This window comes from Malaclemys terrapin, chromosome 9 (genome assembly GCF_027887155.1).
Source record: "Malaclemys terrapin pileata isolate rMalTer1 chromosome 9, rMalTer1.hap1, whole genome shotgun sequence".
Classification (NCBI taxonomy): Eukaryota; Metazoa; Chordata; order Testudines; family Emydidae; genus Malaclemys; species Malaclemys terrapin.
Window position 1 is genome coordinate 58,980,898 of NC_071513.1, and position 13,711 is coordinate 58,994,608.

Consider the following 13,711-nt stretch of genomic DNA (forward strand, 5'->3'; position numbering starts at 1 on the left):
AGCCTTTCAGCTTCCACTGGCCTGGGCAGGGACACACCCAGTTCATCAATCCATCATGTCTCTCCGTTGTTTTCAGCCAGCACAGCCAACTGACACGAGATTGGGAGTTTTATCCTGAGCTGCCAAAAGGCCCAGAGAAGCAATGAGTGCGAGAAACAATCAGCATTGCATATGCTGCTGTACGTTGGGACGTGATGACCTTGAACGTTTAGGTGGTGGTGAAATCCTGGATCAGTGCTGCCCCTGGAGAATAGTCCTAGGGTCTGTCTACAATTACAACGCTACAGCAGTACAGCTGTGCCACTGTAGCACTTCTGTGTAGAAACTCTCTACAGCAATGGGGAGGGGTTCTCCCATTGATAGTTAATCCATCTCCCCCAGAGGTGGTAGCTAGGTTGTTGGAAGAATTCTTCTATCAACCTAGCACTGCCTATGCCTGGGGTTAGGTCAAAATAGCAACTTCTGTCCCCCTGAGAGATGCGGCTATGCCGATGGAAGTTTTCAGTGGACACCAGTCCATATTTGAGAGAGAGAGTTCATTCTGCAGCCATCGGCTTCCAAAGTGACCTGTAAATTACTAAAATATCTTCAGAATCTACTGCTCAAACTCCCATAATTGTCACATGTGACAAATTCACTTTCTTCAAAAGAGTTAATGGCAGGGAGAAAAATACGGAATTGAAAATCCTTAGCCACTGGACAGAAAGGCAGGGTGGAGTAGATAGATAAGAGAATCACACCCTAGGGCAATAGGAGATTCAAGACACAGCAGATTAAATCTCACACAGTCTTTTCCATCAGCACTTTAGAGCTCACAAACATTTATCTACTCATTTTATAGTGTTCACAGTCACTTCTCATCAGAGCCCTCCCTTAATCCAGCCACTTTAATGTTAATCAAATATTGATCTCTGTTGAAGTCAATAAATACATTTATTGACTAAGTTTTTTAGTCTACGAATAAACACAATTAGAGGCGTCTTTCATTATAAAAAAGTGGCAGAGTGGAAAGACTGGCAGGCAATTGATTCATTTGGAATTAACTTTAATAATAATCACATGTCCTCTGGCGTTACTGTAAATAGCGCACGTATTTCCCAGAACAGCCTTCAAAATAGGTGGCTAGTATATAATTTTATATTCAATGAAATTAAGCTTCTCAGGTATTAAAATGGATATAGAGCAATAAATAGTTACAAAGAAGCACCAGGTTTTCCTCTTTGTAAATCGTAGAGAACTGATTTTATCCTTTCATTGGCTCCTGCAAAACAGGTCGCCATAATCTCTGGTTGTTTATTATTTATGCAGTCATACTGAGGGGTCCCAGCAGCAATTAGGACTCCATCGTGCTAGGTGCTGCATGTACACATAGTGAGAGATGACCCCTGCCTCAAGAAGACAGTGTTATCCCCACTGTTATAGTTAAGAAACTGAGGCACTAAGATTATATGACTTCTCCAAGGTCAGACAGGAAGTCTGTGGCAGAACCAGGAAATAAACCCAGCACTGCCTTAATCACAGATCCACCCTTTTTCCAGTGCAGCTTTTCCATCATTAGACAAACACCTATCAGGAATGGTCTAGATAATACTTAGTCCTGCCATGAGTGCAGGGGACTGGACTAGATGACCTCTCAAGGTCCCTTCCAGTTCTATGATTGTATGATCATCAGGGCTCTTAGGCCTCAAGCATGGGCACCAGGTTTGTATAATTTTTGGTGGTGCCCAGAATGGGTCCAAGTCCCGCCCCCCACACCTGCCTTGTAAGCCAATATATATTTTTAAAAATAATGTAAAAGTGGACTGGAAACAGTAAGCATTTAACAGTTTCCCTATATTGCACAATGTGGCTGGTGTGTGTGCGGGAGATAAGGGTTCTGGCTGAGGGTGTGGGCTCTGAGGTGGGGCTGGGGATGAGGGGTTTGGGGTATGGGAGGGGGCTTAGGGCTGGGGCAGAGGGTTGGGGTGTGGGGGGATGAGGGCTCTGGCTGGAGCAGAGGGGTTTGGGGTGTGGGAGGGGTTCAGGGCTAGGGAAGAGGGTTGGGGTGGGGGGTGCAGGCTCTGGGGTGGGGTCAGGAATGAGGAGTTCAGGGTGCAGGAGGGAAGACCCGACCCCAAACATTGGTGGAGCTGGGCCCCCATGCTCTGAATATTGGTGGAGCATGGGCACCAAAGGCCCATATAACTTGCCGCCTGTGGCCTCAAGTCATTGCCTCTTGGTGCTCCTGGAAAGGGACGTACCCCTAAAGTCCTCACTCCACAAGGAATGAGGACAAGGGAAGGCTTGCCTAGCCTCTTCTCTCGGCCCCTTTGTGCTACAATCATTGGCTGCTGCTGCATATTGTTGCCATTTCACAGATAAGGAAAAATAAGGCAGAGGTGAAATGACTTACCTAGTGTCATAGGAAGTCAGGGCAGAGCCAGGAATAGAACCCAGTTTACCCAAATAGCTTCCCCTGTAATTTAATCACTAGACCTTGGTCGTCCTTAATCTTGCCCTTTAGGCTTGAAGAGGAGGGCAAGTTCCCTGGTTCAAGCAGGATCCCATTCTCCAGGTGACTCCTCTGAACAGTCCCTGCATTGTGATTCTCTGCCTCTTTGCTCCATTCTGAGTGTGCTAAGCAGGAGGAGGAGAAGAGAATATAGGAGTAAAGCAGAGAAGTTCATACATTTTGCGGGGAGGAGGTTACTTGTTTTCTACTTTTCCTTCCAATAGTTTATTTGTATCTGATATCCTTTGTTTGGGAGGTAAGAGATCAAGACCCCAGCCTTACCTTTGAGTAAATTTATTTGAAGGTATATTAAAACTTGTCTTAGGTCATCGCCCAAGGGACCAATAAGAAGCAGTTGACTTGTAGAAGTGGCCTTTAACTAAACATCAAGATTTGCAATGGAAAATTTGAGGACACTTTAAAGTGCTTGCATAGTACAGGAGATTGTCTAGTTGAGGTGGTCTTCAGTGTAGGTTTCACTGAACTGGACTTGCCACTACCTTTTAGTAAGTTTAAAAAGCTAACAGCTGTCATTCTGCACTTTGCTATCAGGCACAACGCTCAAAGTCAGAATGAGAAGAGCAGTTTCTTCTCCTTCTAGGGCAGACTGATACAGACGTTCACAAAATGTGCCTGCAACCCTTGGGGTTCCAGAATGTACAAGGGCCAGTCTCCTGTGTGTGAAAATGCTCTTAGTTACAGCAGTCTAATTCCAAAGCAACTCTACTGTCATAGTTACTCTGGATTTACACCCGTGTAGGCAAGAACACAATTTGGCCCCTACTCTCCCCTGGTGTGCTGGATTTGGCAATGCCCCCACTCTGCCCCAAGAGCAGGGAGAATTTTAACACATTAGTTGCACATCCAATGTCTATTTATCTGCAGAAATAAATAATGAGAAGTGGGAGCAGGGAAGGAACACACCCTTCTGTCAAGCTTCAGGCAGGACTGTTATGCTTCAAAAAGAAGGTTAGTATTTTAGTATAACAGAAATACTAATGATCAGATTCTCCCAGCCAGGCTGCATTGTGCTGTATTGTCTCTAAAACCTGGATCACTCTTCCAAATAGATTCCCAGATATCAGAGCCTAGGAAATTTACGTTAAAACCCAATTAACGTACCAGCAGCCATTAGAATGAAAACTTGTGATTGCAGCTGTCAGTTCCTCCACTAGCCATTCAGATGTATCCTAGTACTGAACATATACAATGGCTGACGGATCCCAGAAGTATCAGGTTGTCTCATGACTGTGATTTGATAGCTAGAGGGAAAGCGGGGGTAACAAGTTGAAATATGAGAGGCAGCATGGTCTAGAGAATAAAGCACTGGACTGGAACTGTGTTGTGTTCCCAGCTGTCAATGACATACTGAGTGACTTTGGGTAAGTCACTTCACTTCTATGCTTGTGTCAGGTCCCCCCCACCACTCTGAACTCTGGGGTACAGATGTGGAGACCCACATGAAAGACCCCCTAAGCTTATATTCTACCAGTTTAGGTTAAAACTTCCCCAAGGTACAAATTCCTTTCCTTGTTCTTGGACGGTATTGCTGCCATCATCAAGTGCTTTACACAAAAATTCAGGGAAGGGTCACTTGGAATCCCTATCCCCCTAAAATATCCCCCCAAGCTCCTTCAGCCCCTTTCCTTGGGAGGCTTGAGAATAATATACCACCAATTGCCTTAGCAATGTGAGTACAGACCAGACCCTTTGTCTTCAGGACACTGAAATCAATCAGGTTCTTAAAAGAAGAACTTTATTTAGGAAGAAGAAAAAAAGGAATCACACCTGCAAAATCAGGATGGAAGGTAACTTTACAGGGTAGTAAAAAGATTTAAACACAGAGGATTCCCCTCTGGCTCAGCTTCAGTTACAAAAACAGGAATAAAACTACCTCTGTAGCATAGGAAAATTCACAGGCTAAAACAAAAGATAACCTAACGCATATCCTTGCCCTACTTACTATTTCTGTGAATTTAGTTCTATTATTCCAGGTATATTTTCAGGAGATGTTGTACCTGGTTGGTCCCTCCCTCCGTCCAGAGAGGGAACAACAAAGAGAGCACAAACAAAAACTCCTCCACCCCTATATTTGAAAGTATCTTCTTTCCTCATTGGTCCTTCTGGTCAGGTGCCAACTAGGTTATTAGAACTACTTAACTCCTTACAGGTAAGGCGATTCAGTACAGCTGCCAAGGAGGGATTTTATGCTACCCTTCCCTTTATATTTGACAGCTTGTTTCCTCACTAACCATTATTGCTCATCTGTGTAGATGGTAAGCTCTTTGGGAGTGAGAATAGCCTCTCACTCTGGACAGTGTGGCACTATGGAACCCTGATTTTGGCTGAGCCCTCTAGGAGCTACTGTAATATAAATATAAATAATAATTTGTGCCTTCCTTTGGTGGGTTCAACAAGGATGCAGTCACATCTTCATTGGGCCTTGCCATTAGAGTCCCAACCAAGGTTCCCCTCTGGCAGTACTGTATGCCCTACCACACAGCAGTGCACTATCATACTGTTATCATGAGGTTCTAAAATGGTGGTAGATACCAGAAGGCAGCAGGGTAACCTTGTTGTGTCCTGTGATGAAAGGGAAATGGGTAGAGAAGAGGAGGAAAGTCTGGAGATACCAGATGTTCTGGAGCACCAACCCACCAGAATAATTTTCTAATGAAGGCAAATGGATGAGGTCAGCACTTGCCAGCCTGTCATAGAATCATAGAATATCAGGGTTAGAAGGGACCTCAGGAGGTCATCTAGTCCAACCCCCTGCTTAAAGCAGGACCATCCCCAACTAAATCATCCCAGCCAGGGCTTTGTCAAGCCTGACCTTAAAAACCTCTAAGGAAGGAGATTCCACCACCTCTCTAGATAACCCATTCCAGTGCTTCACCACCCTCCTAGTGAAATTTTTTTTCCTAATATCCAACTAAACCTCCCCCACTGCAACTTGAGACCATTACTCCTTGTTCTGTCATCTGCTACCACTGAGAACAGTCTAGATCCATCCTCTTTGGAACCCCCTTTCAGGTAGTTGAAAGCAGCTATCAAATCCTCCCTCATTTTTATCTTCTGCAGACTAAACAATCCCAGTTCCCTCAGCCTCTCCTCATAAGTCATGTGCTCCAGCCCCCTAATCATTTTTGTTGCCCTCTGCTGGACTCTTTCCAATTTTTCCACATCCTTCTTGTAGTGTGGGGCCCAAAACTGGACACAGTACTCCAGATGAGGCCTCACCAGTGCCGAATAGAGGGGAATGATCACATCCCTCGAGCTGCTGGCAATGCTCCTACTTATACAGCCCAAAATGCCATTAGCCTTCTTGGCAACAAGGGCACACTGATGACTCATATCCAGCTTCTTGTCCACTGTAACCCCTTTTCTGCAAAACTGCTGCCTAGCCACTCAGTCCCTAGTCTATAGCAGTGCATGGGATTCTTCCGTCCTAAGTGCAGGACTCTGCACTTGTCCTTGTTGAATCCCATCAGATTTCTTTTGGCCCAATCCTCTAATTTGTCTAGGTCCCTCTGTATCCTATACCTACCCTCCAGGGTATCTACCACTCCTCCCAGTTTAGTGTCATCTGCAAACTTGCTGAGGGTGCAATCCACGCCATCCTCCAGATCATTAATGAAGATATTGAACAAAACCGGCCCCAGGACCGACCCTTGGGGCACTCTGCTTGATACCGGCTGCCAACTAGACATGGAGCCATTGATCACTACCCGTTGAGCCTGATGATCTAGCCAGCTTCCTATCTACCTTATTGTCCATTCATCCAGCCCATACTTCTTTAACTTGCTGGCAAGAATACTGTGGGAGACTGTATCAAAAGCTTTGTTAAAGTCAAGGAATAACACGTCTACTGCTTTCCCCTCATCCACAGAGCCAGTTATCTTGTCATAGAAGGCAATTAGGTTAGTCAGGCATGACTTGCCCTTGGTGAACCTATGCTGACTGTTCCTGATCACTTTCCTCTCCTCTAAGTAAGTACTTCAGAATTGATACCTGGAGGACCTGCTCCATGATTTTTCCAGGGACTGAGGTGAGGCTAACTGGCCTGTAGTTCCCTGGATCCTCCTCCTTCCCTTTTTTAAAGATGGGCACTACATTAGCCTTTTTCCCATCATCCGGGACCTCCCCTGATGTCCAGGAGTTTTCAAAGATAATGGCCAATGGCTCTGCAGTCACATTGCACACAAATAGTGAACACAAATAACAGGAGATCTCTAAAATACAAAATTGAATTCACCTTTCTAGGTAGAGCATAATAATTCACCCATGGCATCATTTGCAATGTAAATTTCCATAGCCTACACAGAAGTTTGATACTTTTGATATTCAAACACTAGAATCAATAAGGTGTTTTGTAATGCACTGGGAGTGAATCTCTTGCATTCATTGCAAGCATAATTTATCGGGGTTCTGACAGCTTCTCAAGCCACATGTAACTGATTCCATTAAAGCAGATTCTTGGTTGTCTTCTCCACCCCCTGTCCCACAAAAGAACTTAAAGAAACCTCAGCACTCCAAAACCCAAACAGAATTGCCAAAAATAGTGATAATTCTCTTACAGCCTCTGAACGTTTTAGTCTAATCAGTACCATGTTGTTTGGAACTCATTGATTATCAAACATGCAGGCCACATACATTTCTACAGGAGTTCCATCTCCTTCTTCTATATTTATAGTATCAGCTACACAAAGGGCTCGACTGCTCGCATTGAAGTCAGTGGGAGTTTTGCCATTCAGTTGACTGGCGGCAAGATCAGGCCCTTAGTGTAAATATTAGGCAGAGTAATAGAACAGGTAAAGCATACAGCAGTATTTTAGCTAAAGGTTTCTGAGAAATGATACACTGTGCAGTTTAAAGAAAAAATATGATGACGTCTAAGGTGCTGATGGGGTGAGTTATGCTTTGAAGGTACGAAAGTAAGTGAAATATTTAATTCCATCCAGCACCAACAGTACTGAGACAATGGAGCCACCATTAGGCTGATCCAGAGTACAATTATATGTTAAGTTTTTACTTGTACTCTTACAGTTAAAGTAAGGTTAGTTTTACATTTCTTTCACACCTAAAACTCTGCATTGGCATTTATGGATGTTTGAGGTGCACGAGGAATTTGGGATCATTTGAGTATAGAGCATTTGAGCATAGCATAATCATGTAAACCTATTTCTTAGCTTATTTGAACCCAGGTTTTTCATAGCTGCTAGCAACTATCTAGTTAATTGCTAAGCTTTCATAGCTACAGGAATCAGGCTTCAAATTTCCTGTAATCTACTAAAATACCCTTTATTGCTACTTAGTTACATATTCACTCAAACCACCCTTACAGCTAGTTGAAACCAAACTTCACTCATTACTATCTGTCATTTAGTCAAGATCTTCTACAGCTAAGCATGAAGCTTCAAGCTTGTGTAACCCACACACCTTCTGGGTGTGGTGTTGTGTCCCATCTAGTGTCATTGAGCCCTCTGGGAGAGGGTTAAATGAGTCTGCTCTACAGCCTTAGCTACCCGCCAGTTGACTTTTAGCTCACGTGGTAGAGTCTCATGCACTAAGTTTCAGAAGTCCTGGTTCAATCCCGCCCACCGACGACCAGGGTCTGTCAGCATTACACTTGCCTGCACTCAGATTTTGTGAAGCATTACATCTATTTTTTCTAGTAATGAACCGAAGCTATAACTGTTACTCAGTTACAGACGTCTACAGATATGGAGTTGCACTGGGTGTAAGTCAAGGCAGAATTTGGCCTGTAGTTATCTGTCCGACTTGTGTTGAGGTCAATGGGAATCTAGCCACCGATTTCTGAGGGAGTAGGATCGGGCTCAGGAAACAAGACAAGGTTATCAGTGGTAATATGGTTCCAAGAGACACTATGCTAGGCTGGATTTTACCTGTTTGAACACTTTGCTGAGGAGTCAGGAGACATGGGTTGGATTCCTGGCTCTGTACAGGGAGGGCAAGTCACTTGGTCTTCCCAGTTCTTTGCTCGGAGTGAGTGGATGGAGAAAGTGCAGGAATCTGACACTCCTCAATCCCAACCCAGGCTTTAGTGCAAGAGAAGAAGCGGGTTGTTCTCTTCCCAGGCTGAACAAATAATTTGGCGAGAAGGGGCAAAAGATAGGGTGGAGGGATCAATCACTTCTAGGTTGCAGACCCTCTGTGGACACTATTCCAGCATAAGGACTGGAATAGCCTCCATTGTTCTAGTGCTCTTTCTGGTCTCTATCGCTCCAACGCCGCTGAGCCCAATCCCCATGCAGCATCATTAGGAGGGCCTACCATCACAAGGAGAAAGGGGATGACCTTGTTGAGACAGCACTCATTCCCTTCTGTGCCTCAGGTCAGATCCACAAGATCTGGATCTTCTCCACTAACCCATATTATTTTATAACAGAGAAGAGAAATCTTAAAAGATCTTCAGAAGACTCTGCTCATAACCTGAAGCTATATTATGGTAAGTCTGAAAAATCCACACCCCTGAGCAACATAGAAAGCCAACCTAACCCCTGGTGTAGACAGTGCTAGGTTGATGGAAGATTTCTTCTGTTGACCTGACTACCACCTCTTGGGGAAGTGGATTACCTACAGTGATGGGAGAACCCCTCCTGTTAGCATAGATAGTGTCTACAGTGAAGTGCTACAGCAGTGCAGCTGCAGCTATGTTGCTGTATCATGTCTAGTGTAGACAAGCCCTTATAGTCTTCAAAAGCTGACCTGCTCACATATGTACTATAGCTATGTACACCTACAAATCTCAGCTTATGAATATGTGTGGGCTATTTAGGCTGGGTGTGCATAAATGTGTGCTCCGAGGACAGGATGTCTTCCCAAAAGAGGTGCTCTAGTTCAACCACGTTAAGCTATTGGGCTTCGTGCATGAATCATTAGGTGAGATACTACTGTTTGTGCTATACAGGAGGCCAGACTACATGAACACAATGGTTCCTTCTGGCTTTAAGATCTATGTATTTGCAGTTTGGCCCTGTATTTCCTGTAGCTTTGTTTTACTGATGCTTTAATTTAAAAAGTGATCTTTAGAAATTGCACCAGAATACCACTCTGTCAGAAACCAAGGCACTAGGAATCTTTAATCATCACTATCAAAACCCTCTTTTCCTTGAAGAAAGAAGAGTCCACTTTCCACATCGCAGGTTTCTCTGATAGGGTTTCACATTCATTTTTCTCCAGACAGTGATTAGAATAAGCATTGTCAGTGGTTGGAGAGAACACATTAAGAATGGTTTTACTTGGTTCAGACAAAAAATATAAAATCAATATGCCATTCCTGGCATTTAGAACTCCTCTCAGCTGACCTTTGACTGGCCTCACCTGCCTCTCCTTTCTTCCCAGAAGAAGGCACTTCTCAGAAACATCTGCCTCAGCCCTAAGGCTATTTCCTTATGCTCTTAGACTAAAAAGGCAGAAATATTAATTTTCTGAAGCAATATGCTACCGAGAGCTCCATCAGAATTTGCTCCCTTTGGAATAGTCAAGAACACTCAATATTGTTGCAAACAAGCCCCCTGCCCACCCACTTCTTAAACAGCATTTCCTTGCTTTTAACGAGTGCATTAAAACACGCAAGGAGCTCTGTTTAAGATAAACTGCAAGGTTATTTAGTATGCTGCAGACCCTGAAAAATGTACAGAAAGGTTACGGTAAGTAAAATGGATTGGAATTCACAGACTTGAACTTTTGCCCAAATCTCAAAGGGAGACAGCCACATACTTTCTTCTGAAATTTGAAGGAGTTCAGGTAATCCCATCCCTGTGATATTTTTGTCTGGGTCTGCATTTCCTGCTTCCATCTTGAGCCAGAGGTGTAAGTACCAAATATGGTGAAGAGGGGTGTGCTCCTGCTATTTCTGGCCTGAAAGGAAGCAGGATGTACAGGCTATTCCAGGAAAGAACCAGTGAACCCTGTTTGTTATTGATATTACACTAGTGCCTAAGGACCCAGCTGAATCGTGGCCCAGTTGTGCTGGGCACAGTACAAACATAGTATACGAGTTCTAGTGCAAGGAGTTTATAGTGTTGCCCCTTTTTGACCCAGCTAGCTAGTCAAAGTTCAGGGCCCCGCGGTTCTAGTTGAAAGTAGAAATTGATGGAGTCTGGTATTTTCTTTGATGCAATCTTGTTTATTTACCAGGAAAGTACAAAGTCCTGCTTCTCTGAATGCAGGAGGAGCCAAGAACAAAAGGAACAGTTTTGTAGCTTGCAGTCCCCAAGCCTGTTTCGCCAACACCAGACCCAAAAGCACTCTCTCTAGCTTTTTCCAGGGTCACAGTGCACTCACAGACTGCTCCATGGCTTTGTTGCTTTTTGCCTCTGTCTCTCTCTCTGTTCTGTCTTGCTCAGTTTCTGTGTGTTCTGCCTTCCCTCTCCTCCTCCAATGCCCCCAAACACTAACAATAGTCAGCAAAACCCTTCTGCCCACTCAGTCCAAACTCCTGGGCAGCTTCACAATCCCCTTTGGTCTTTAGTAGGAGCTTGTGATTAATTTATCTTTACAGTTATGTTAATACTTTACAGAGTATTGTCTCCATTTTGCAGAGTTAGAAGTTAAACCTAGATCTCCTGCATCCCCATTTGTGCCTGAATCATAAAACAGTCCTTTCTCATATGGCCAAATCTGCACACTCCAGTGGGTCAGGCAGTTCCAAGCTTCTGCGTGCTTCTTCCAAACAAACCTCAGATCCATTTGTGGTTGAATAAAAAGAATCAAGTTGCTAGTACAGGGATCACTATGCTAATAAGATGTGTCTGTTCATGGTAATGGTGATGAGCATGCACAGCCTAGATCAGAAGCTTCCAGGAGCCTTTATGGAGTCAGACTGAGCTGAGTGCTCATGTAGCTAAGGAAAACGCTGTGCCTTCTCTCCAAACAACCTGACTTCTCAGTGCTTATTAAACATTTCCAAGTGTACAGGGAATGTTAGATTCCTAAAATAGCCTGGGTGAGTCTCAGAAGTGCCCACCTGTAGCAGGCGATACCTCAGTCTGGGATTTCAGGGGGAGCTGCACATGTTCAGCACCTCTTAAACTCAGACCTAAATATGGCTTTAGGTGCCCAGCATTGGGGGGACTCAAGATTTAAAATGTTGGTCAATGCTTCCAGGAGTGAAGCTGAAGCATGGCAGATGATTTGGGCATATCCATAGGAAGTTGCCTGCGCATCTCTTTGCTTGCTGTATTTGGACTTCAGATACCCATTAGTGATTGAAAAACTAATGTGATGTTGTTAAGGGTGCACAGAATGATTTGCCCTGAATTCTGATCAGTGCCAAGTCTTGGCTACTTTCTTGGATTTTAAAGGAAGTTTACCCTGATTTAAATGCTCCATCTACCTAAATCTCCAGGCTTGCTGAAAATAGAATTTAACCCTCCTTCCTGCCTCTAATCACTTATGAAAAATGATTATTAAACCCTGTTAGAGTTGTACTTCCTAATCCTCTTTGGCTGGCCCCAGTTCATGTCAATATGTAATAAGTCATCACTATGGGGGTTTTAGGAATGGGACCAGTCCCCAAGATTGAATTACAGAGTACATATTCCATCAGGAAACTGCTTCTCACTATTTATAAAATCAGCACAGTTGATGGAAAGCTGCTTTGGTTTGCAGTATTTGCTATGTGGTCTTGTTGGAGAGTCTATTTACTGGTGCTGGGTGAACCTCAAATGGTTCAGTGCTTGAGTTTAGTTCTGATAACCCAAGTGGCACAGTTGCGAACTTTCACATGGTAAATAAGCACCCCAACTTTCACAATAAGCCAAAAATCAAGCTAATCCCATTTCAAAACAAGGCCAAAACAAGCCAATCCCTAAGAACCCCAGTGCTCTATGTGACTAGATCCCCCCGGCGTGCAGTCTGGGACTGTGGTGGGCCCGCTGTGCACCCCTGACTCTCTCTCCACCTTGCCCCTGCTTGCCCCTTGCCCATGCTTGCCCCCTCTTGTCCCTGCTTGCCGGAAGCCAATCCAAAAAAAAAAAGCTGCAACAAGCTACAAGCCAAAAACTAGCCAACAAGCAACTCACAAGCCAATTAAGCCAAAACAAGCCCAATTTCTGCATTTTTTTTGTGTGGGTTTGGCATGTCTGCCAAGTGGTTGGTGCTTAGCAGAAGTGTATCCGTTATCCAAAGCTTGTCTACCTAGGTACCCTCCCTTTACTTGTGTGATAACTGACAGCCTGACAAGACTAAAGGGAGGGACTGGGATTTTACAATACTGTGGTGTACCATAGTGTATTTTAATATTTAAAGTGGCAGATGACTGGGAGGCACAGAATGTGTTACTTGGCATTAGTGCATTGGTGCAGTGAAATAGCCCATATGTATGCTTAGAGGATAAGATCTGTGTTGTTTGATCACGATGTCATGAGATTCTCTGAAGAAAACTGATATCCAAGCAGAGTGCAATAGGAGGCCACTGGCTTACATCCTCTAAACAACCCCAAACTCAGCCTGACAAGCAAGGATACAGCTAGGCAAGGGTAATGGTACGAGCCAACCCACAAGATTACAGTAGGGCTTGCTGATGTAAGTGGCAGGTAGTGATAAAGCATATAGGCCGTATTTTCCTCTCTGGGAGGGAAGCAGAGGGTTGGCATTTCTAAACATCAGAAAGAATTTGGTGCAGTTTGAAGAATGGATGAAGGTTTGGGATCTTACTTTGATTTAACTGATTCCTGCTTTTTGCAGGGCAAGTGATGTGATAAGACTAGGAGAGAAATGCCAAGAGCTACAGGTTGACAAACAAGACTATGCTAGGAAAGTGTCAAACTGTTTTTAAAACTATTTCAGCTGCCAGTACCATGGCTTTGTCCCAGCTCAGACAGGGCATAGGACTAGACTACAGTTATTGGACAGTTTAGAAAGTGACAGTTAAATAACTGTTTATACCAGCTGATTATGCAGTGAGGATATTGTTACCCGATAACCATTCTCAAGACTGTGGTCACTGTTTAATCATGAGAATGGTTTTCACTAATTTAACCACATTGTGTGACTCACTTGTGCCAAGAAGAAAGTCATACTAACTGAAACTGCTTTAATGTATATTTTCAAAAACAGTTTCCTAAAATGATCTGTTCTGTATGGGCCTAAAAGGAAAGTGAGCCCCACTACAATTATCTGTGAAATTAGGGTATTTTAAAGATGCATCACATTTGTGCAGCGGCTAGTACGTGGATAGCAGATGCTTTGGAA